This window comes from Pseudophryne corroboree, chromosome 1, assembly GCF_028390025.1.
Source record: "Pseudophryne corroboree isolate aPseCor3 chromosome 1, aPseCor3.hap2, whole genome shotgun sequence".
NCBI lineage: Eukaryota > Metazoa > Chordata > Amphibia > Anura > Myobatrachidae > Pseudophryne > Pseudophryne corroboree.
In genome coordinates this window covers 885,629,438-885,651,652 of record NC_086444.1, presented here as the reverse complement: position 1 = coordinate 885,651,652, position 22,215 = coordinate 885,629,438, and the positions used below count along the sequence as shown (strand labels likewise).

The window sequence follows — 22,215 nt, the reverse complement described above, 5'->3', positions numbered from 1 at the left end:
GGTTCTTCAAAAACAAAACCAAAGGTTCTTCAAAGGCAATAGAGGTAAATCCGGAAAACAAGCAACTGCATGTTCACAGGAACAGAACTCAGGTTCTGTTTCCTCAAAGCCTTCAGCATGATTGTGGACCGCACTGCCTGGAAGACAGGCAGGTGGGAGCCCGATTAAGAGATTTGAGTCACATATGGGCGACATCATGCCAGTATCCCTGGGTCAAAGAGCTCATCGCCCAGGGGTACAGACTGGAGTTTCAGGAACTCCCACCTCACAGATTCTTCAAATCAGGCTTGCCAGCTTCTCAGGAGGCAAGTATCATTTTACAGGATGCAATTCAAAAACTGGTACAGACTCAGGTCATTGTTCCAGTTCCACCTCAGCTACAGAACAAAGGTTATTATTTCAACCTGTTTGTGGTACTGAAACCGGACGGTTCAGAAAAACCCATTTTAAACCTCAAGTCACTGAACCCGTATTTACGGGTGTTCAAATTCAAGATGGAGTCTCTGAGAGTGGTGATCTCAGGTCTGGAGGAAGGGGAATTCTTGATGTCATCGGATATCAAGGATGCGTACCTTCATATCCCAATCTGGCTGCCTCATAAGGCTTATCTAAGGTTTGCATTACAGGACTGTCACTACCAGTTCCAGGCCGAGCCATTTGGCCTCTCCACGGCGCTGAGGGTGTTCACCAAGGTAATGGCAAAGATTATGTTTCTCCTCCGCAAACAGGGAGTGAACATAATCCCGTACCTGGACGATCGGTAGATAAAGGTGCCGTCCAGGGAGAGGTGGCTGGACAGCATTGGTCTCTCAACCAAACTTTTCCAGGATCACGGTAGATTCTGAACCTTTCGAAATCTTACCTAGAGCCAACACGGAGGCTCCCATTCCTGGGAATGATACTGTACATGGAGTCGCAGAAAGTATTCCTTCCATTGGAAAAGGCATTGGTAATCCAGTCGATGGTTCAGGATGTACTGAAGCCAACACGGATATCGGTGCATCTATGCATTCTAAATAATATATATTAGGCGCTAAGTTTGTACTATCAAATTTAAATAGTAATTGCAGCTCACACAAGGAGGATCTGGAAGTCCTCCTGAACAAAGGGAACTGTCCCTATACACAAATTTAAAACGTATGAGCGCACAAATATTCAAAAGTGGTTAATTAGGCTGCTGGTTTGGTAAATAAAATATATTTTTATTAAAAGAACAGCAAACTAAATAAACATTCATAGATATAAAAACATCATGCTGGAAATCGCAGAATAATTAGTATCATACTTATAATCACTGCATGAAATTCAATAGATACCCCCGCATTAGCCAATTGGACTAATAATTAATTTAAAGCATGCATGCTTAATTGGTTAGCTGGTTAGTTAGTTGGACCAGTAATCAGTCCCAGTATACAGTCCTGGTTGTTAGTAACTGTTAATCCCTCCAGGGATTTTGTTATATTGATGTTAATAATTAGTTTGGTTAGATAGACAGAAATGTCCCTGGGTATATATGTCAACACAGTCCTTTTAAGATAGTGAAACTTTCTTCTGGTGATATTTCTGTGCCAGTTTATTCCATATAATGTAATATTGAGAGATTTACATAACCACTTAGTAACCCATCGTGGCACTCATAGGGGCACTGCTTACCCTCCACTCTGCGGCGGTATTGGTGTCCACGATTGGGTTGAGGCACTGTATAGCTGGAAAGTTTCCTATCTGGCTGAGGCGGTGACACGCTGCCTGCGTGTAGCTGGGAGCGCTTGGCCGCGTGTCGCGGCTTCCGGGTTGTGCAAAGCTTCCGGCTTACGATGCGCTCCAGCTGCGTTCCACTTGACGTCGTTAGGGTCACCTGACGCGTTTCTCCGCCTTTTGTGGGTGGCGGTTTCTTCAGAGGTTTTTCAAAACCTCTGAAGAAACCGCCACCCACAAAAGGCGGAGAAACGCGTCAGGTGACCCTAACGACGTCAAGTGGAACGCAGCTGGAGCGCATCGTAAGCCGGAAGCTTTGCACAACCCGGAAGCCGCGACACGCGGCCAAGCGCTCCCAGCTACACGCAGGCAGCGTGTCACCGCCTCAGCCAGATAGGAAACTTTCCAGCTATACAGTGCCTCAACCCAATCGTGGACACCAATACCGCCGCAGAGTGGAGGGTAAGCAGTGCCCCTATGAGTGCCACGATGGGTTACTAAGTGGTTATGTAAATCTCTCAATATTACATTATATGGAATAAACTGGCACAGAAATATCACCAGAAGAAAGTTTCACTATCTTAAAAGGACTGTGTTGACATATATACCCAGGGACATTTCTGTCTATCTAACCAAACTAATTATTAACATCAATATAACAAAATCCCTGGAGGGATTAACAGTTACTAACAACCAGGACTGTATACTGGGACTGATTACTGGTCCAACTAACTAACCAGCTAACCAATTAAGCATGCATGCTTTAAATTAATTATTAGTCCAATTGGCTAATGCGGGGGTATCTATTGAATTTCATGCAGTGATTATAAGTATGATACTAATTATTCTGCGATTTCCAGCATGATGTTTTTATATCTATGAATGTTCATCTATGCATTCGCCTTCTGAGGAAAATGGTGGCCTCTTATGAGGTGCTTCTATGCCGAAGGTTTCACGCAAGACCCTTCCAGGTCGATCTGTTGGACAAATGGTCCGGACTACATCTTCACATACACCAGAGGATCCGTCTGTCGCCAAAACCCAGGATTTCTCTTTTGTGGTGGCTATAGATTTCTCACCTCGTCGAGGGTCGGAGGTTAAGAATTCAAGACTAGATCCTGTTAACCACGGACGCAAGCCTCAGAGGTTGGGGAACAGTTTCAAGGAAGATGGTCAAGTCAGGAAGTCATCCTTCCAATCAACATTCTGCAGCTCAGGGCCATATACAACGTCCTTCTGCAGGCCTCACATCTTCACGATCGGGCCATTCTGGTCCAGTTGGACAATGTGATAGTAGTGACATACATAAACCGACAGGGCGGACCGAAAAGCAGAGCAGCAATGTCAGAGGTGTCAAGAATTCTCCTCTGGGCAGAAAAAAACGCTGTGGCGTTGTCAGCGGTCTTCATTCCGGGAGTAGACAACTGGGAAGCAGACTTCCTCAGCAGACACGACCTGCACCCGGGGGACTGGGGCCATCACCCGTAAGTATTCAGGTGCTTGACACGTCAGTGGGGATATCCACAAATCGACATGATGGCCTATCATCTCAACAAAAAGCTCAAGCGGTATTGTTCCAGGTCGAGAGACCCACAGGCAGTGGCGGTAGACGCTCTGGCAACTCCATGGGTCTATCAGATGGTGTATGTGTTTCCTCTGATCCCAAGAATTCTCAAAAGGATAAAAAGGGAAAAAGTTCAAGCAATACGGCTACGTTTGACGGCATGGACGTTGAACGGCTGATTCTAGCCAGTAGAGGGATCCCTAACAAAGTTATCCCGACTATGGGGGTCATAGTGTTCACTCTAGAATCTGGGCAGGGCGCTGGTTCTAGGGGGGCACTAGCGCGCCTAAAAGGGGGCGCGCCCATAAAAAATGGGGGGGGTCATCGCGGGTAATAAAAGTGGGCGGGCGGCGGCGTCACTGTTGGGGGCGTGCCCAGCACCTACGGAGGTGCTGGGCTTCCCCCAAGCGCTCTCTCAGCGTGGCGGCATCTTTACGCGCTGTGAGGGCAGGTAGCGGGCGGCAGTTTTAGCAGGGCGCCGCAGAAAGGGCAGGGCGGGTTTTGCCCTTCAAAAAATCGGGCAGGGCGCGGCGCCCTGCTAAAACTGCCTAGTGTGAACACTAGGGTCATTCCGAGTTGATCGCTCGCTAGCAGTTTTTAGCAGCCGCGCAAACGCATTGTCGCCGTCCACCGGGGAGTGTATTTTTGCTTTGCAGAAGTGCGAACGCCTGTGCAGCAGAGCGCCTGCAAAAGCATTTTGTGCAAAATAAGACCAGCCCTGGACTTACTCTTCGTGTGCGTTGATTCTAACATTGGAGGGATGGCTTTTGACGTCACACACCCACCCAGCGTTCGCCCAGCCACGCCTGTGTTTTCCCCGGCACGCCTGCGTTTTTCCAAACAACGGTCAGTTGACACCCAGAAACGCCCCCTTACTGTCAGTCTTCTTGCGTTGTGTTGTGCGACTGAAAGCTTCGCTAGAACCTGTGCAAAACCACAAAGGACTTTGTACCCATACGTCGCGCATGCGCATTTCGGTGCATGCGCAGAAATGCCGATTTTTAGCCTGATTGCTGCGCTGCGAACGGCAGCTAGCGATCAACTCGGAATGACCCCCTATAATCCAAGCCAGGAAGGGGGTAACGTCTAAATATTACCACCGTATTTGGAAGAAATACGTCTCTTGGTGTGAGAGCTGAACTTATTCTGCTGTGGAATTTCACCTGGGACGTTTCCTGCTTTTTCTGCAGGTGTGGATGTGAGCCTACGTCTGGGCTCCATAAAAGTCCAGATTTCGGCCTTGTCCATTTTCTTTCAGAAACAATTGGCTTCTCTCCCTGAGGTCCATACGTTTTTGAAAGGTGTTCTGCGCATCCAACCTCCCTTTTTGCCTACCACTGCACCTTGGGGTCTAAATTTGGTGCTGCAGTTCCTCCAATCAGACTGGTTTGAACCATTAGAGGAGGTGGACGTAAAATATCTTACGTTGAAGACCGTCACACTGTTGGCCTTGGCTTCAGCTAGACATGTGTCCGAGCTGGGGGCTTTGTCTCACAAGAGCCCCTATTTAATTTTCCATGAGGACAGAGCTAAATTCAGAGCTCGAGAGGCAAATTTCTTCCAAAAGAGGTGTTTGCGTTTTACATCAACCAACCTATTGTGGTTCTGGTTATCACCAACACTTCTGCTACTTCAAAGTCTTTGGATGTTGTGAGGGCTTTGAAGGTATACGTAAAGAGGACAGCTCGTCACAGGAAATCCGACTCGCTGTTCGTTCTATATGATCCCAATAAAATTGGGTGTCCTGCTTCAAAGCAGACAACTGCATGCTGCATCAGGCTTACTATCCAGCATGCTTATTCCACAGCAGGATTGCCGGTTCCAAGATCTGTACAGGCCCACTCTACTAGGTCGGTGGGTTCTTCTTGGGTGGCTGCCCGGGTTGTCTTGGCTTTACAGCTCTGCCGAGCAGCTACCTTGGTCAGGTTCGAACACGTTTGCCAAGTTCTGCAAGTTCGATACTTTGACCAATCTGAAGGTCCGCAGAGGCCAATCAGTTCTGCAGGAACCTCAGCACTCTCCCACCCGGTCTGGGAGCTTTGGTACATCCCTATGGTAGTAATGTGGACCCCAGTATCCTCTAGGATGTAAGAGAAAATAGGATTTTAATTACCTTCCGGTAAATCCTTTTTCTCTGACGTCCTAGTGGATGCTGGGAACTCCGTAAGGACCATGGGGAATAGCGGCTCCGCAGAAGACTGGGCACAACTAAAGAAAGCTTTAGGACTACCTGGTGTGCACTGGCTCCTCCCCCTATGACCCTCCTCCAAGCCTCAGTTAGATTTTTGTGCCCGGCCGAGATGGGTGCAATCTAGGGGGCTCTCCTGAGCTTCTTAGAAAAAAGTTAGTTTTAGGTTTTTTATTTTCAGTGAGACCTGCTGGCAACAGGCTCACTGCATCGAGGGACTAAGGGGAGAAGAAGCGAACCTGCCTGCTTGCAGCCAGCTTGGGCTTCTTAGGCTACTGGACACCATTAGCTCCAGAGGGATCGAACACAGGCCCAGCCTCGGAGTCCGGTCCCAGAGCCGCGCCGCCGGCCCCCTTACAGAGCCAGAAGCAAGAAGAAGTCCGGAAAATCGGCGGCAGAAGACATCAGTCTTCATCAAGGTAGCGCACAGCACTGCAGCTGTGCGCCATTGCTCCTCATGCACCTCACACTGCGGTCACTGATGGGTGCTGGGGGGGGAGGGGGCGCCCTGAGCAGCAATATTAACACCTTGGCTGGCAAAAATACATCACATATAACCCCCAGGGCTATATGGATGTACATTAACCCCTGCCAGAATCCATAAGAATGCGGGAGAAAAGTCAGCGAAAAAGGGGCGGAGCTATCTCCCTCAGCACACTGGCGCCATTTTTCCCTCACAGCTCCGTTGGAGGGAAGCTCCCTGGCTCTCCCCTGCAGTAACTACACTACAGAAAGGGTTAAAAAAGAGAGGGGGGGGCACAAATTAGGCGCAGTATACAATATATGCAGCTATAAGGGAAAACACTTTTTTATAGGTGCTATCCCTGTGATATATAGCGCCCTGGTGTGTGCTGGCATACTCTCCCTCTGTCTCCCCAAAGGGCTTTGTGGGGTCCTGTCCTCTATCAGAGCTTTCCCTGTGTGTGGGCTGTGTGTCGGTACGGCTGTGTCGACATGTATGTGGAGGATAATGAGGTGGAGGCGGAGCGAATGCCTGTAAATATGTTGTCATCCCCTGCGGGGTCGACACCGGTGTGGTTGAATTTATGGAAGGATTACGTGAAAGTGTCAACTCCTTACATAAAAGGTCGACGACACAGAACAGCCGGCTACTCAGCTTGTGCCTGTTCCAGCGTCTCAAATGTCATGGGGGGCTCTAAAAACGCCCGCTACCTCAGATAGCAGACACAGATGTCGACACGGATGCCGACTCCAGTGTCGACGACGATGAGACTAGTGTACCCTCCAAATAGGTCCACCCGTTACATGATTGAGGCAATGAAAAATGTATTACACATTTATGATTATACCCCAGATACCACATAAAAAGGGTATTGTGTTTGGTGAGAGAAAACTATTAGTAGTTTTTCCTGCATCTGAGAAATTAAATGAGGTGTGTGAGGAAGCGTGGTCTTCTCCCGATAAGAAATTGATAATTTCAAAACGGTTATTGGCAGCGTACCCTTTCCCGCCAGAGGATAGGTCACGCGGTGAAACACCCCATAGGGGTAGATACAGCGTTTACACGCTTATCAGAAAAGGTGGCACTACCGTCTCCGGATACGGCCGTCCTGAAGGAACCTGCTGATAGAAAGCAGGAGGTTACCCTATAAGATATAGTCACACACTAGGGCATTATATTGCGACCAGCCGTTGCTTCGGCATGGATGTGCAGTGCTCCCGCTGCATGGTCAGATTCCCTGTCGGAAAATAACTATGGATAGGGACAATATTTTGCTGACAATAGAGCATATAAAAGACGTGGTCTTATACATGCGTGATGCACAGAGGGATAATTGCCGACTGGCATCAAAAATAAGCGCTAGGTCCATTGCCGCCAGACGGGGGTTATGGACTCGGCAATGGTCAGGCGATGCCGACTCGAATCGGCACATGGAAGTTTGCCCTATAAGGGGGTAAAACTGTTTGGGGGATGGTCTGTCAGACCTCGTTTCCACAGCTACTGCTGGGAAATCTACTTTTTTGCCACAGGTTACCCCACAACAATAGAAAGCACCGTATCATCAAGTACAGTCCTTTCGGCCCCAGAAAAGCAAGAGGGCTAGAGGCTCATCCTTTCTGCCGAGAGGCAAAGGTAGAGGTAAAAGCAACAGCTAGTTCCCAAGAGCAGAAGTCCTCCCCTGCGTCCGGTACGCCCACAGCATGACGCTGGGGCTGCTTAGGCGGACCCGGGTACGGTGGGGGCCCGTCTCAGAAATTTCAGCGCCCAGTGGGCTCTCTCACATGGATCCCTGGGTCCTTCAGGTAGTTTCTCAGGGGTACAGGCTGGAGTTCGAGATGTTCGCCTCCCCCGCCGTTTCATAAAATCTGCCTTACCGGCACCTCCCACTGCCAGGGAGGCGGTGTTGGTGACTATTCAACACTATAATCACAACAAGTGATTGTCAAGGTGCCCCTCCTTCAGCAAGGAAGGGGTTACTATACCACAATGGTCGTGGTACCGAAACAGAACGGTTCGGTGAGACCCATCTTAAAATTAAAATGCTTGAATTTTTTATATCAGAAGATTCATGTTCAAGATGGAATCGCTCAGGGCGGTTATTACGAGCCTGGACGAGGGGGATTACAGGGTCTCCCTGGACATCAAGGATGCGTACCTGCATGTCCCCATTTACCCTCTTTACCAGGAGTACCTCAGATGTGTGGTACAGGACTGTCACTATCAGTTCCAGATGCTGCCGTTGGAGTTGCCCACGGCTCCGAAGGTCTTTACCAAGGTAATGATCGAAATGATACTCCTTCACAAGAAGGAAGTTTTTATTATCCCGTATTTGGACGATCTCCTGATAAAGGCGAGGTCCAAAGAACAGTTGGTAATAGGGGTAGCACTCTCTAGGGAAGTGCTACAACAGCACGGCTGGATTCTCAATTTTCCAAAGTCACAGCTGGTCCCGACGACACGTCTTCTGTTCCTGGGAATGATTCTGGACACAGACCAGAAAAGAGTGTTTCTCTATCGTCCTAGTGGATGCTGGGGTTCCTGAAAGGACCATGGGGAATAGCGGCTCCGCAGGAGACAGGGCACAAAAAGTAAAGCTTTAGGATCAGGTGGTGTGCACTGGCTCCTCCCCCTATGACCCTCCTCCAAGCCTCAGTTAGATTTTTGTGCCCGGCCGAGAAGGGTGCAATCTAGGTGGCTCTCCTAAAGAGCTGCTTAGAAAAGTTTAGCTTAGGTTTTTTATTTTACAGTGAGTCCTGCTGGCAACAGGATCACTGCAACGAGGGACTTAGGGGAGAAGAAGTGAACTCACCTGCGTGCAGGATGGATTGGCTTCTTTGGCTACTGGACATTAGCTCCAGAGGGACGATCACAGGTACAGCCTGGATGGTCACCGGAGCCTCGCCGCCGGCCCCCTTGCAGATGCTGAAACAAGAAGAAGGTCCAGAATCGGCGGCATGAAGACTCCTCAGTCTTCTTAAGGTAGCGCACAGCACTGCAGCTGTGCGCCATTTCCTCTCAGCACACTTCACACGGCAGTCACTGAGGGTGCAGGGCGCTGGGAGGGGGGCGCCCTGGGAGGCAATGAAAACCTATTTTTGGCTAAAAATACCTCACATATAGCCTCCGGGGGCTATATGGAGATATTTAACCCCTGCCAGAATCCGTTAAGAGCGGGAGACGAGGCCGCCGAAAAAGGGGCGGGGCCTATCTCCTCAGCACACAGCGCCATTTTCCCTCACAGAAAGGCTGGAGGGAAGGCTCCCAGGCTCTCCCCTGCACTGCACTACAGAAACAGGGTTAAAACAGAGAGGGGGGGCACTAATTTGGCGTTAGAAATATATAAAAAAGATGCTATAAGGGAAAACACTTATATAAGGTTGTCCCTATATAATTATAGCGTTTTTGGTGTGTGCTGGCAAACTCTCCCTCTGTCTCTCCAAAGGGCTAGTAGGTCCTGTCCTCTATCAGAGCATTCCCTGTGTGTGTGCTGTGTGTCGGTACGTGTGTGTCGACATGTATGAGGACGATGTTGGTGAGGAGGCGGAGCAATTGCCTGTAATGGTGATGTCACTCTCTAGGGAGTCGACACCGGAATGGATGGCTTATTTAGGGAATTACGTGATAATGTCAACACGCGCCAAGGTCGGTTGACGACATGAGACGGCCGACAAACAATTAGTACCGGTCCAGACGTCTCAAAAACACCGTCAGGGGTTTTAAAACGCCCGTTTACTTTAGTCGGTCGACACAGACACAGACAGGGACACTGAATCCAGTGTCGACGGTGAATAAACAAACGTATTCCTTATTAGGGCCACACGTTAAGGGCAATGAAGGAGGCGTTACATATTTCTGATACTACAAGTACCACAAAAGAGGGTATTATGTGGGATGTGAAAAAACTACCGTAGTTTTTCCTGAATCAGATAAATTAAATGAAGTGTGTGATGATGCGTGGGTTCCCCCCGATAGAAAATATGGGCGGTATACCCTTTCCCGCCAGAAGTTAGGGCGCGTTGGGAAACACCCCTTAGGGTGGATAAGGCGCTCACACGCTTATCAGAACAAGTGGCGGTACCGTCTATAGATAGGGCCGTCCTCAAGGAGCCAGCTGACAGGAGGCTGGAAAATATCATAAAAAGTATATACACGCATACTGGTGTTATACTGCGACCAGCGATCGCCTCAGCCTGGATGTGCAGAGCTGGGGTGGCTTGGTCGGATTCCCTGACTAAAAATATTGATACCCTTGACAGGGACAGTATTTTATTGACTATAGAGCATTTAAGGATGCATTTCTATATATGCGAGATGCACAGAGGGATATTTGCACTCTGGCATCAAGAGTAAGTGCGATGTCCATATCTGCCAGAAGATGTTTATGGACACGACAGTGGTCAGGTGATGCAGATTCCAAACGGCACAAAGGTGTATTGCCGTATAAAGGAAGAGGAGTTATTTGGGGTCGGTCCATCGGACCTGGTGGCCACGGCAACTGCTGGAAAATCCACCGTTTTTACCCTAAGTCACATCTCTGCAGAAAAAGACACCGTCTTTTCAGCTTCAGTCCTTTCGTCCCTATAAGAGTCATATCTGCCCAGGGATAGAGGAAAGGGAAGAAGACTGCAGCAGGCAGCCCATTCCCAGGAACAGAAGCGTTCCACCGCTTCTGACAAGCTCTCAGCATGACGCTGAGACCGTACAGGACCCCTGGATCCTACAAGTAGTATCCCAGGGGTACAGATTGGAATGTCGAGACGTTTCCCCTGCGCAGGCTCCTGAAGTCTGCTTTACCAAGGTCTCCCTCCGACAAGGAGGCAGTATGGGAAACAATTCACGAGCTGTATTCCCAGCAGGTGATAATTAAATTACCCCTCCTACAACAAGAAAAGGGGTATTATTCCACACTATATTGTGGTACTGAAGCCAGAAGGCTAGGTGAGACCTATTCTAAATCTAAAAAAATTTGAACACTTACAAAGGTTCAAATCAAGATGGAGTCACTCAGAGCAGTGATAACGAACCGGGAAGAAGGGGACTATATGGTGTCCCGAGACATCAGGGATGCTTACCTCCATGTCCCAAATTTGCCCTTATCACTAAGGGTACCTCAGGTTCGTGGTACAGAACTGTCACTATCAGTTTCAGACGCTGCCGTTTGGATTGTCCACGGCACCCCGGGTCTTTACCAAGGTAATGGCCGAAATGATGGTTCTTCTTCGAAGAAAAGGCGTCTTAATTATCCCTTACTTGGACGATCTCCTGATAAGGGCAAAGTCCAGGGAACAGTTGGAGGTCGGAGTACTGTTACAACAGCAGGGGTGGATTCTAAATATTCCAAAATCGCAGCTGATCCCGACAACAAGTCTCCTGTGCTTAGGGATGATTCTGGACACAGTCCAGAAAAAGGTGTTTCTCCCGGAAGAGAAAGCCAGGGAGTTATCCGAGCTAGTCAGGAACCTCCTAAAATCAGTGCATCATTGCACAAGGGCCATGGTAAAAAAAATGGTGACTTCCTTCGAAGCAATTCCAGTCGGCAGATTTCATGCAAGAACTTTTCAGTGGGATCTGCTGGACAAATGGTCCGGATCGCATCTTCAGATGCATCAGCGGATAACCCTATATCCAAGGACAAGGGTGTCTCTCCTGTGGTGGTTACAGAGTGCTCATCTTCTAGAGGGCCGCAGATTCGGCATTCAGTTTTGGATGTTGGTGACCACGGAGGCCAGCCCGAGAGGCTGGGGAGCAGTCACACAAGGAAAAAATTTCCAGGGAGTGTGATCAAGTCTGGAGATTTTTCTCCACATAAATATACTGGAGCTAAGGGCAATTTACAATGCTCTAAGCTTAGCAAGACCTCTGCTTCAAGGTCAGCCGGTATTGATCCAGTGGGATAAAACATCACGGCAGTCGCCCACGTAAATAGACAGGGCGGCACAAGAAGCAGGAGGGCAGTGGCAAAAACTGCAAGGACTTTTCGCTGGGCGGAAAATCATGTGATAGCACTGTCAGCAGTGTTTCATTCCGGGAATGGAAACTGGGAAGCAGACTTCCTCAGTAGGCACGACCTCCACCCGGCAGAGTGGGAACTTCATGGGGAAGTTTTCCACATGATTGTAAACCGTTGGGAATTACCAAAGGTGGACATGATGGCGTCCCGTCTGAACAAAAAACGGGACAGGTATTGCGCCAGGTTAAGAGACCCTCAGGCAATAGCTGTGGACGTTCTGGTAACACCGTGGGTGTACCAGTCGGTGTATGTGTTCCATCCTCTGCTTTTCATACCTAAGGTACTGAGAATTATAAGACGTAGAGGAGTAAGAACTATACTCATGGCTCCGGATTGGCCAAGAAGGACTTGGTACCCGGAACTTCAAGAGATGCTCACAGAGGACTTATGGCCTCTGCCGCTAAGAAGGGACTTGTTTCAGCAAGTTCCATGTCTGTTCCAAGACTTACCGCGGCTGCGTTTGACGGCATGGCGGTGGAACGCCGGATCCTAAGGGAAAAGGCATTCAGGAAGAGGTCATTCCTACCCTGGTCAAAGCCAGAAAGGAGGTGACCGCACAACATTATCACCACATGTGGCGAAAATATGTTGCGTGGTGTGAGGCCAGGAAGGCCCCACGAAGAAATTTCAACTCGGTCGATTCCTGCATTTCCTGCAAACAGGAGTGTCTATGGGCCTCAAATTGGGGTCCATTAAGGTTCAAATTTCGGCCCTGACGATTTTTCTTCCAGAAAGAATTGGCTTCAGTTCCTGAAGTCCAGAAGTTTGTCAAGGGAGTATTGCATATACAACCCCCTTTTGTGCCTCCAGTGGCACTGTGGGATCTCAACGTAGTTCTGGGATTCCTCAAAACACATTGGTTTAAAACCAGTCAAATCTGTGGATTTGAAGCATCTCACATGAAAAGTGAACATGCTCTTGGACCTGGCCTGGACCAGGCGAGTGTCAAATTGGTGTTTTTTTTCTCAAAAAAGCCCATATCTGTTTGTCCATTCGGACAGGGCAGAGCTGCGGACTCGTCCCCAGTTCTCTCCCTAAGGTGGTGTCAGTGTTTCACCTGAACCAGCTTATTGTGGTGTCTTGCGCCTACTAGGGACTTGGAGGACTCCAAGTTGCTAGATGTGGTCAGGGCCCTGAAAATATAGGTTCCATGACGGCTGGAGTCAGGAAAACTGACTTGCTGTTATCCTGTATGCACCCAACAAACTGGGTGCTCTTGCTTCTAAGCAGACTTTTGCTAGTTGGATGTGTAATACAATTCAGCTTGCACATTCTGTGGCTATTTAGTCAGGGGCAAACACATTTGTAAAATCCTACAAATTTGATACCCTGGCTAAGGAGGACCTGGAGTTCTCTCATTCGGTGCTGCAGAGTCATCCGCACTCTCCCGCCCGTTTGGGAGCTTTGGTATAATCCCCATGGTCCTTTCAGGAACCCCAGCATCCACTAGGACGATAGAGAAAATAAGAATTTACTTACCGATAATTCTATTTCTCGGAGTCCGTAGTGGATGCTGGGCGCCCATCCCAAGTGCGGATTATCTGCATTACTTGTACATAGTTACAAAAATCGGGTTATTATTTGTTGTGAGCCATCTTTTCAGAGGCTCCGCTGTTATCATACTGTTAACTGGGTTCAGATCACAGGTTGTACAGTGTGATTGGTGTGGCTGGTATGAGTCTTACCCGGGATTCATAAATCCTTCCTTATTGTGTACGCTCGTCCGGGCACAGTATCCTAACTGAGGCTTGGAGGAGGGTCATAGGGGGAGGAGCCAGTGCACACCACCTGATCCTAAAGCTTTACTTTTTGTGCCCTGTCTCCTGCGGAGCCGCTATTCCCCATGGTCCTTTCAGGAACCCCAGCATCCACTACGGACTCCGAGAAATAGAATTATCGGTAAGTAAATTCTTATTTTCTTCCAGTGGAAAAAGCCGAGGAGTTGTCATCTCTAGTCAGAGACATCCTGAAACCAGGACAAGTGTCGGCACATCAATGCACACGAGTCCTGGGAAAAAGGGTAGCTTCGTACGAAGCATAATTCCATTCGGAAGGTTCCACGCAAGGACATTCCAGTGGGGCCTGTGGGACAAATGGTCCGGGTCCCATCTACAGATACAACAGCGGATAACCCTGTCAGCAAGAAACAGGGTGTCGCTGCTGTGGTGGCTGCAGAGGGCTCATCTACTAGAGGGCCGCAGATTCGGAATACAGGACGGGGTCCTGGTGACCACGGATGCCAGCCTTCGGGGCTGGGGTGCAGTCACACAGGGAAGAAATTTCCAAGGAAATTTCGCCTCACATTAATATCCGGGAGCTAAGGGCTTTTTACAATGCCCTAAGTCAAGCAAGGCCCCTGCTTCAGAACCAGCCGGTACTGATCCAATCAGACAACATCACGGCGGTCGCCCATGTAAACAAACAGGGCGGCACAAGAAGCAGGATGGCAATGGCAGAAGCCACAAGGATTCTCCGATGGGCGACCTACACCCGGGAGAATGGGGACTTCATCCAGAAGTTTTCCAAATGCGGAAAAACCGTTGGGTATGACCACGGGTGGACATGATGGCGTCCCGCCTCAACAAAAAGTTGAAAAGATATTGCGCCAGGTCAAGGGACCCTCAGGCGATCGCTGGGGACGCTCTAGTGACACCGTGGGTGTACCAGTTGGTTTATGTGTTTCCTCCTCTGCCTCTCATTCCCAAGGTACTGAGAATCATATGAAAGCGAGGAGTGGAAACTATACTCGTGGTTCCGGATTGGCCACGAAGAGCTGGGTACCCGGAACTTTAAGAGATGCTTGCAGAGGACCCTTGGCCTCTGCCGCTCGGACAAGACCTGCTGCAGCAGGGATCCTGTCTGTTCCAAGACTTACCGCGGCTACGTTGGACGGCATGGCGATTGAACACCGGATCCTAATGGGCATTCCGGAGGAAGTCATCCCTACCCTGCTCAAAGCCAGGAAGGATGTCACCGCAAAACGTTATCACCGCATTGGGCGAAAATATGTTGCGTGGTGTGAGGCCAAGAAGGCCCCGACGAAGGAATGTCAGCTGGGTCGATTCCTACAATTCCTGCAAGCAGGAGTGACGTTGGGCCTCAAATTGGGGTCCATCAAGGTCCAGATTTCGGCTCTGTCGATTTTCTTCCAGAAAGAACGGGCTTCACTGCCTGTAGTTCAGACTTTTTGTCAAAGGAGTTCTGCATATTCAGCCTCCTTTTGTGCCCAGTGGCACCTTGGGATCTCAATGTGGTTTTGGAATTCCTGAAATCACATTGGTTCGAACCACTTAAGACTGTGGATTTAAAATATCTCATGTGGAAAGTGGTCATGCTGTTGGCCCTGGCTTCGGCCAGGTGAGTTTCAGAATTGGCGGCTTTGTCTTGTAAAAGCCTTTATCTGATTTTCCATATGGATAGGGCAGAATTGAGGACTCGTCCTCAGTTTCTCCCGAAGGTGGTCTCAGTTTTTCACTTGAACCAACCTATTGTGGTGCCTGCGGCTACTAGGGACTTGGAGGATTCCAAGTTGCTGGACGTAGTCAGGGCCCTGAAAATTTACGTTTCCAGGACGGCTGGAGTCAGAAAGTCTGACTCGCTGTTTATCCTGTATGCACCCAACAAGCTGGGTGCTCCTGCTTCTAAGCAGTCTATTGCGCGCTGGATGTGTAGCACTATTCAGCTGGCGCATTCTGCGGTGGGATTACCGCATCTTAAATCTGTTAAAGCCCATCCCACGAGGAAGGTGGGCTCATCTGGGGCGGCTGCCCGAGGGGTCTCGGCTTTACAACTTTGCCGAGCTGTTACTTGGTCAGGGGCAAACACGTTTGCAAAATTCTACAAATTTGATACCCTGGCTGAGGAGGACCTGGAGTTCTCTCATTCGGTGCTGCAGAGTCATCCGCACTCTCCCGCCCGTTTGGGAGCTTTGGTATAATCCCCATGGTCCTTACGGAGTGCCCAGCATCCACTAGGACGTCAGAGAAAATAAGAATTTACTTACCGATAATTCTATTTCTCGTAGTCCGTAGTGGATGCTGGGCGCCCATCCCAAGTGTGGATTGTCTGCAATACTTGTACATAGTTATTGTTAACTAAAACGGGTTATTGTTGTGAGCCATCTATTCAGAGGCTCCTCTATTATCATGCTGTTACCTGGGTTTCATATCACAAGTTGTACGGTGTGATTGGTGTGGCTGGTATGAGTCTTACCCGGGATTCAAAATCCTTCCTTATTGTGTACGCTCGTCCGGGCACAGTATCCTAACTGAGGCTTGGAGGAGGGTCATAGGGGGAGGAGCCAGTGCACACCAGGTAGTCCTAAAGCTTTCTTTAGTTGTGCCCAGTCTCCTGCGGAGCCGCTATTCCCCATGGTCCTTACGGAGTTCCCAGCATCCACTACGGACTACGAGAAATAGAATTATCGGTAAGTAAATTCTTATTTTTCGTAGTCCGTAGAGGATACTGGGCGCCCGCCCAGTGCTTCGTTTCTTCCTGCACTGTTACTTGGTTACGTATTGTTGGTTCAGCGGTTGCTGTTCCTGTTTAAAGTTGGGTTAGCATAGCTTTCTCTGGTTTGTGTGTGCTGGTTCGGAATCTCACCACTATCTTTATCTATGCTCTCAAAGTACTGTATGTCCGTCTCCTCGGGCACAGTTTCTCAGACTGAGTCTGGCAGGAGGGGCATAGAGGGAGGAGCCAACCCACGCTTTCAAATTCTTTAAAGTGCCCATGGCTCCTAGTTGTACTAACTGGAACCCCAGTATCCTCTACGGCAGGCATTCCCAACCACGGTCCTCAAGGCACACCAACAGTGCAGGTTTTAGTGATATCCAGGCTTCAGCACAGGTGACTTAATTAGTAGCTCAGTAATTTTGATTTAACCATCTGTGCTGCAGCCTGGATACAGGTTGAGTATCCCATATCCAAATATCCGAAATACGGAATATTCCGAAATACTGACTTTTTTGAGCGAGAGTGAGATAGTGAAACTTTTGTTTTCTGATGGCTCAATGTACACAAACTTTGTTTAATACACACAGTTATTAAAAATATTGTATTAAATGACGTTCAGACTGTGTATATAAGGTGTATATGAAACATAAATGAATTGTGTGAATGTAGACACACTTTGTTTAATGCACAAAGTTATAAAAAATATTGGCTAAAATTACCTTCAGGCTGTGTGTATAAGGTACATATAAAACATAAATGCATTCTGTGCTTAGATTTAGGTCCCATTGCCATGGTATCTCATTATGGTATGCAATTATTCCAAAATACGGAAAAATCCGATATCCAAAATACCTCTGGTCCCAAGCATTTTGGATAAGGGAGACTCAACCTGTATCACTAAAACCTGCACTGTTGGTGTGCCTTGAGGACCGTGGTTGGGAATGCCTGCTCTACGGACTACAATAAAAGGATTAACCGGTAGGTAATTAAAATCCTATTTATGCAATCACTGGTAGATAATGAATGTAGTTTAAAAAGAAAACAATAGCAGAGATAATTGAGAGAGATACTCTGTTTCACTTTTTCCTGATCAACACCATTAAAATCTGTTCTGAGTATACAGTAAAGTTCTGCTAAATGTAAGCAGTGTTTTCTTGTTTAATTTTAGTGATCCAAGCCCTAGCTGAGTATCTACCTATTGGGGTATATGCAATTGTGGTCGAATTCCCGAAATTGGCGAATTTCGGGTCATTTTCGACCAAAAAAAAAAATTTGCCTATGCAATGCAGTGCTTTCCGACCAAAAAACGGACTTTCAAAATTCGACTTTTTGAAATTCGACTTTTTGCAAATTCGACTTTTCTGCAATGATACAAGTGCTGCAATTCGACCAAAGCATATTCAATTCAAGTTTGGAAATTCGACAGCAGTGCTTTTAGACAGCAAATTCGTCATTTTCAATCCGCCACACTTTGGAGGGTGAAAACAAATAAAAAAATTTTAAACATGTTTTTTTTGGTGTTTTTTTTTTTTGGGAATAGCAGATCTATTTATATTAGAAGGGATTAGGTACTTTTTTTTGGGGGGGGGGGAGGCACAAATATTATTTATATATTTTTTTAAATATTATTATTATTTTTTTTTTTTTTTATTGCTGGAATGGTAAAATCAGAAAAAAAAATGGCGTGGGGTCCCCCCTCCAAAGCATAACCAGCCTCGGGCTCATTGAGCTGGTCCTGGTTCTAAAAATGCGGGGAAAAAATTGACAGGGGATCCCCCGTATTTTTAAAACCAGCACCGGGCTCTGCGCCTGGTGCTGGTGCCAAAAATACGGGGGACAAAAAGAGTAGGGGTCCCCCGTATTTTTAACACCAGCATCGGGCTCCACTAGCTGGACAGATAATGCCACAGCCGGGGGTCACTTTTATGCCGTGCCCTGCGGCCGTGGCATCAAATATCCAACTAGTCACCCCTGGCCGGGGTACCCTGGGGGAGTGGGGACCCCTTCAATCAAGGGGTCCCCCCCCCCCAGCCACCCAAGGGCCAGGGGTGAAGCCCGAGGCTGTCCCCCCCCATCCAATGGGCTGCGGATGGGGGGGCTGATAGCCTTTGTGATAAAAAAAAGATATTGTTTTTTCCATTAGTACTACAAGTCCCAGCAAGCCACCCCCGCAAGCTGGTACTTGGAGAACCACAAGTACCAGCATGCGGGAGAAAAGCGGGCCCGCTGGTACCTGTAGTACTACTGGGAAAAAAATACCCAAATAAAAACAGGACACACACACCGTCGACAGTAAAACTTTATTTCACACTACCGACACACACATACTTACCTATGTTCACACGCCGACATCGGTCCTCTTCTCCATGTAGAATCCACGGATACCTGAAAAGCAAAGTTCAATATACTCACCTCAGGGTCCAGAGATAAATCCACGTACTTGGCAAAAAAAGAAAACGCAAATACCCGCTCCAGAACGGACTGAAAGGGGTCCCATGCTGACACATGGGACACCTTTCCACGAATGAGACCTGTCAGTGACAGCTGTCACTGACAGGTCTCTAAGCCAATCAGGAAGCGCAACTTCGTTGCGCTCACCTGATTGGCTGATCGCTGTGACAGCGCATCGCACAGCTCCCTCCATTATATTCAATGGTGGGAACTTAGCGGCTAGCGGTGAGGTCACCCGCCGGTCAGCGGCTGACCGGCGGGTGACCCCACCGCTAGCCGCAAAGTTCCCACCATTGAAAGTAATGGAGCGGCTTTGCGAGGCGCTGTCAGAGTACAGACGGCGTCCAGCCAATCAGGTGAGCGCCACGGCAGTAGCGCTTCCTGATTGGCTGAAGGGACATCAGTGACAGGAGTCACGTGATGTCCCGGCATTCGGGGAAAGGAGTCTAATGTGAAAACATTGGACCCCTTTCATTAGTCCGGTGGATCGTGTTCGGTTTGTTTTTTTACAAAGTACGTGGATTTACCTCTGGACCTGGACCTCTGGACGCTGGAAGGTGAGTATAATTTTTTGACAGGTACCCTCGGATCGTCGGAGATCGTTGCAGTCGGCGTGTCAACACAGGTAAGTATGTGTGTGTCGGCGTATGAAATAAAGTTTTACTATCAAGGTGTGTGTGTCCTGTTTTTATTTGGGTATTTTTTTCCCAGTAGTACTACAGGTACCAGCGGGCCCGTTTTTCTCCCGCATGCTGGTACTTGTGGTTCTCCAAGTACCAGCTTGCGGGGGAGGCTTGCTGGGACTTGTAGTACTAATGGAAAAAACAATATCTTTTTTTTTATCACAAAGGCTATCAGCCCCCCCATCCGCAGCCCATTGGATGGGGGGGGACAGCCTCGGGCTTCACCCCTGGCCCTTGGGTGGCTGGGGGGGGGGGACCCCTTGATTGAAGGGGTCCCCACTCCCCCAGGGTACCCCGGCCAGGGGTGACTAGTTGGATATTTGATGCCACGGCCGCAGGGCACGGCATAAAAGTGACCCCCGGCTGTGGCATTATCTGTCCAGCTAGTGGAGCCCGATGCTGGTGTTAAAAATACGGGGGACCCCTACTCTTTTTGTCCCCCGTATTTTTGGCACCAGCATCAGGCGCAGAGCCCGGTGCTGGTTTTAAAAATACGGGGGATCCCTGGCCGATTTTTCCCCTGCATTTTTAGAACCAGGACCAGCTCGATGAGCCCGAGGCTGGTTATGCTTTGGAGGGGGGACCCCACGCCATTTTTTTTTCGGGTTTTTCCCCGTTTTTTCCCGTTTTTTTAAAATCGCGGCAAAATCCGCCAAATCGGCCGATTTTCGCCCGCGACTCTGGCGAATCCGTTTTTCATTGCATATGGTGAATTCCGGAAGCCACCTTCCGGAATTCACCTGGCGAATTTGGTCGAATTGAAAAAACGGCGATAATTGCCGCGAATTCGCCCGCTATTGCATATACCCCATTGTGTCTTTGATCTCAAGTGCTCTGGATGACTAAGGCTCCTAAAAGTGTAGTCTGCTAATGCAGGCCATACATCTATAGCCTGATTTCCCAGCGCCACCGATTGGCAGACATTGATGATAGTCATTCTATCCGGTAATTGCCAAATAACAGCATGTTAAAATTCCTGACTCACCGATCCCAAACATTTTTGGTCAGAATCTGCATATCAAGGATTTCCAACATGTAGGTTTCCCCCCGATGCTCTGACCCATGCATAGGGAGGACAGGGAACTGCCCCGATTCTCTCCTAACATATTCTCTCCCTTAGTCTAGAAATGCAAACTGTATATTTGGACAGGGTCATGTTATTCTTAACTCAATTAAAACCAATGTTTGGCTTATTGAGGCAGCGAAACAGGACAATGCAGTGAATGTTTTTTGGCCAGCACAGCAAATCTGAGACATCCTGTTTACTGCAAGACTGTTAGGCTATAAACTGATAATTGGAAACAACTTGTTGAAGTTTTGCTGTTTTGACCTTGTTGCAGAGGAACCTTGTGATACCACTATAGATTATTATTATTTCTCTGACGTCCTAAGTGGATGCTGGGACTCCGTAAGGACCATGGGGAATAGCGGCTCCGCAGGAGACTGGGCACAACTAAAAGAAAGCTTTAGACTACTGGTGTGCACTGGCTCCTCCCACTATGACCCTCCTCCAGACTTCAGTTAGAATCTTGTGCCCGGCTGAGCTGGATGCACACTAGGGGCTCTCCTGAGCTCCTAGAAAGAAAGTATATTTTAGGTTTTTTATTTTACAGTGAGATCTGCTGGCAACAGACTCACTGCAGCGAGGGACTAAGGGGAGAAGAAGCGAACCTACCTAACTGGTGGTAGCTTGGGCTTCTTAGGCTACTGGACACCATTAGCTCCAGAGGGATCGACCACAGGCCCCGACCTCGCTGTTCGGTCCCGGAGCCGCGCCGCCGGCCCCCTTACAGAGCCAGAAGCAAGAAGTGTTCCTGAAAATCGGCGGCAGAAGACTTCTGTCTTCAACAAGGTAGCGCACAGCACTGCAGCTGTGCGCCATTGCTCCTCATGCACACCTCACACTCCGGTCACTGATGGGTGCAGGGCGCTGGGGGGGGGCGCCCTGAGGGCAATATAAGACACCTTGGCTGGCAAATCTACACCATATATAGTCAGGAAGGCTATATAGGTGTAAAAATACCCCTGCCAGAATTCCAGAAAAAGCGGGAGAAGTCCGCCGGAAAAGGGGCGGGGCCATCTCCCTCAGCACACTGGCGCCATTTTTCCCTCACAGCTCCGCTGGAAGGACGCTCCCTGGCTCTCCCCTGCAGTGTACAAGCTACAGAAGGGTAAAAAAGAGAGGGGGGGGGGCACTAAATCTAGGCGCAGTATATATAATATAAGCAGCTATAAGGGAAAAACACTCATTTATAGTGGGATCCCTGTGTTATATAGCGCTCTGGTGTGTGCTGGCATACTCTCTCTCTGTCTCCCCAAAGGGCTTTGTGGGGTCCTGTCCTCTGTCAGAGCATTCCCTGTGTGTATGCGGTGTGTCGGTATGGCTGTGTCGACATGTTTGATGAGGAGGCTTATGTGGAGGCGGAACAGATGCCGATAAATGTGATGTCACCCCCTGCGGGGTCGACACCTGAGTGAATGGTGCTGTGGAAGGAATTACGCGACAGTGTCGACTCCTTGCATAAAAGGTTTGACGACATACCAAATGTGGGACAGCCGGCTTCTCAGCCTGTGCCTGCCCAGGCGTCTCAAAAGCCATCAGGGGCTCTAAAACGCCCGCTACCTCAGATGGCAGACACGGATACTGACTCCAGTGTCAACGACGATGAGACTAATGTAACTTCCAATAGGGCCACACGTTACATG

At 48.8% G+C, this 22,215-nt stretch overlaps 1 protein-coding gene across 4 annotated transcripts in view; it reads left to right on the top strand.

The window, feature by feature from the left end:
* Positions 1-22,215, top strand: part of RUFY3 (RUN and FYVE domain containing 3) — a 282,769-nt gene that overhangs the window by 80,316 nt on the left and 180,238 nt on the right. The window lies entirely within an intron of this gene.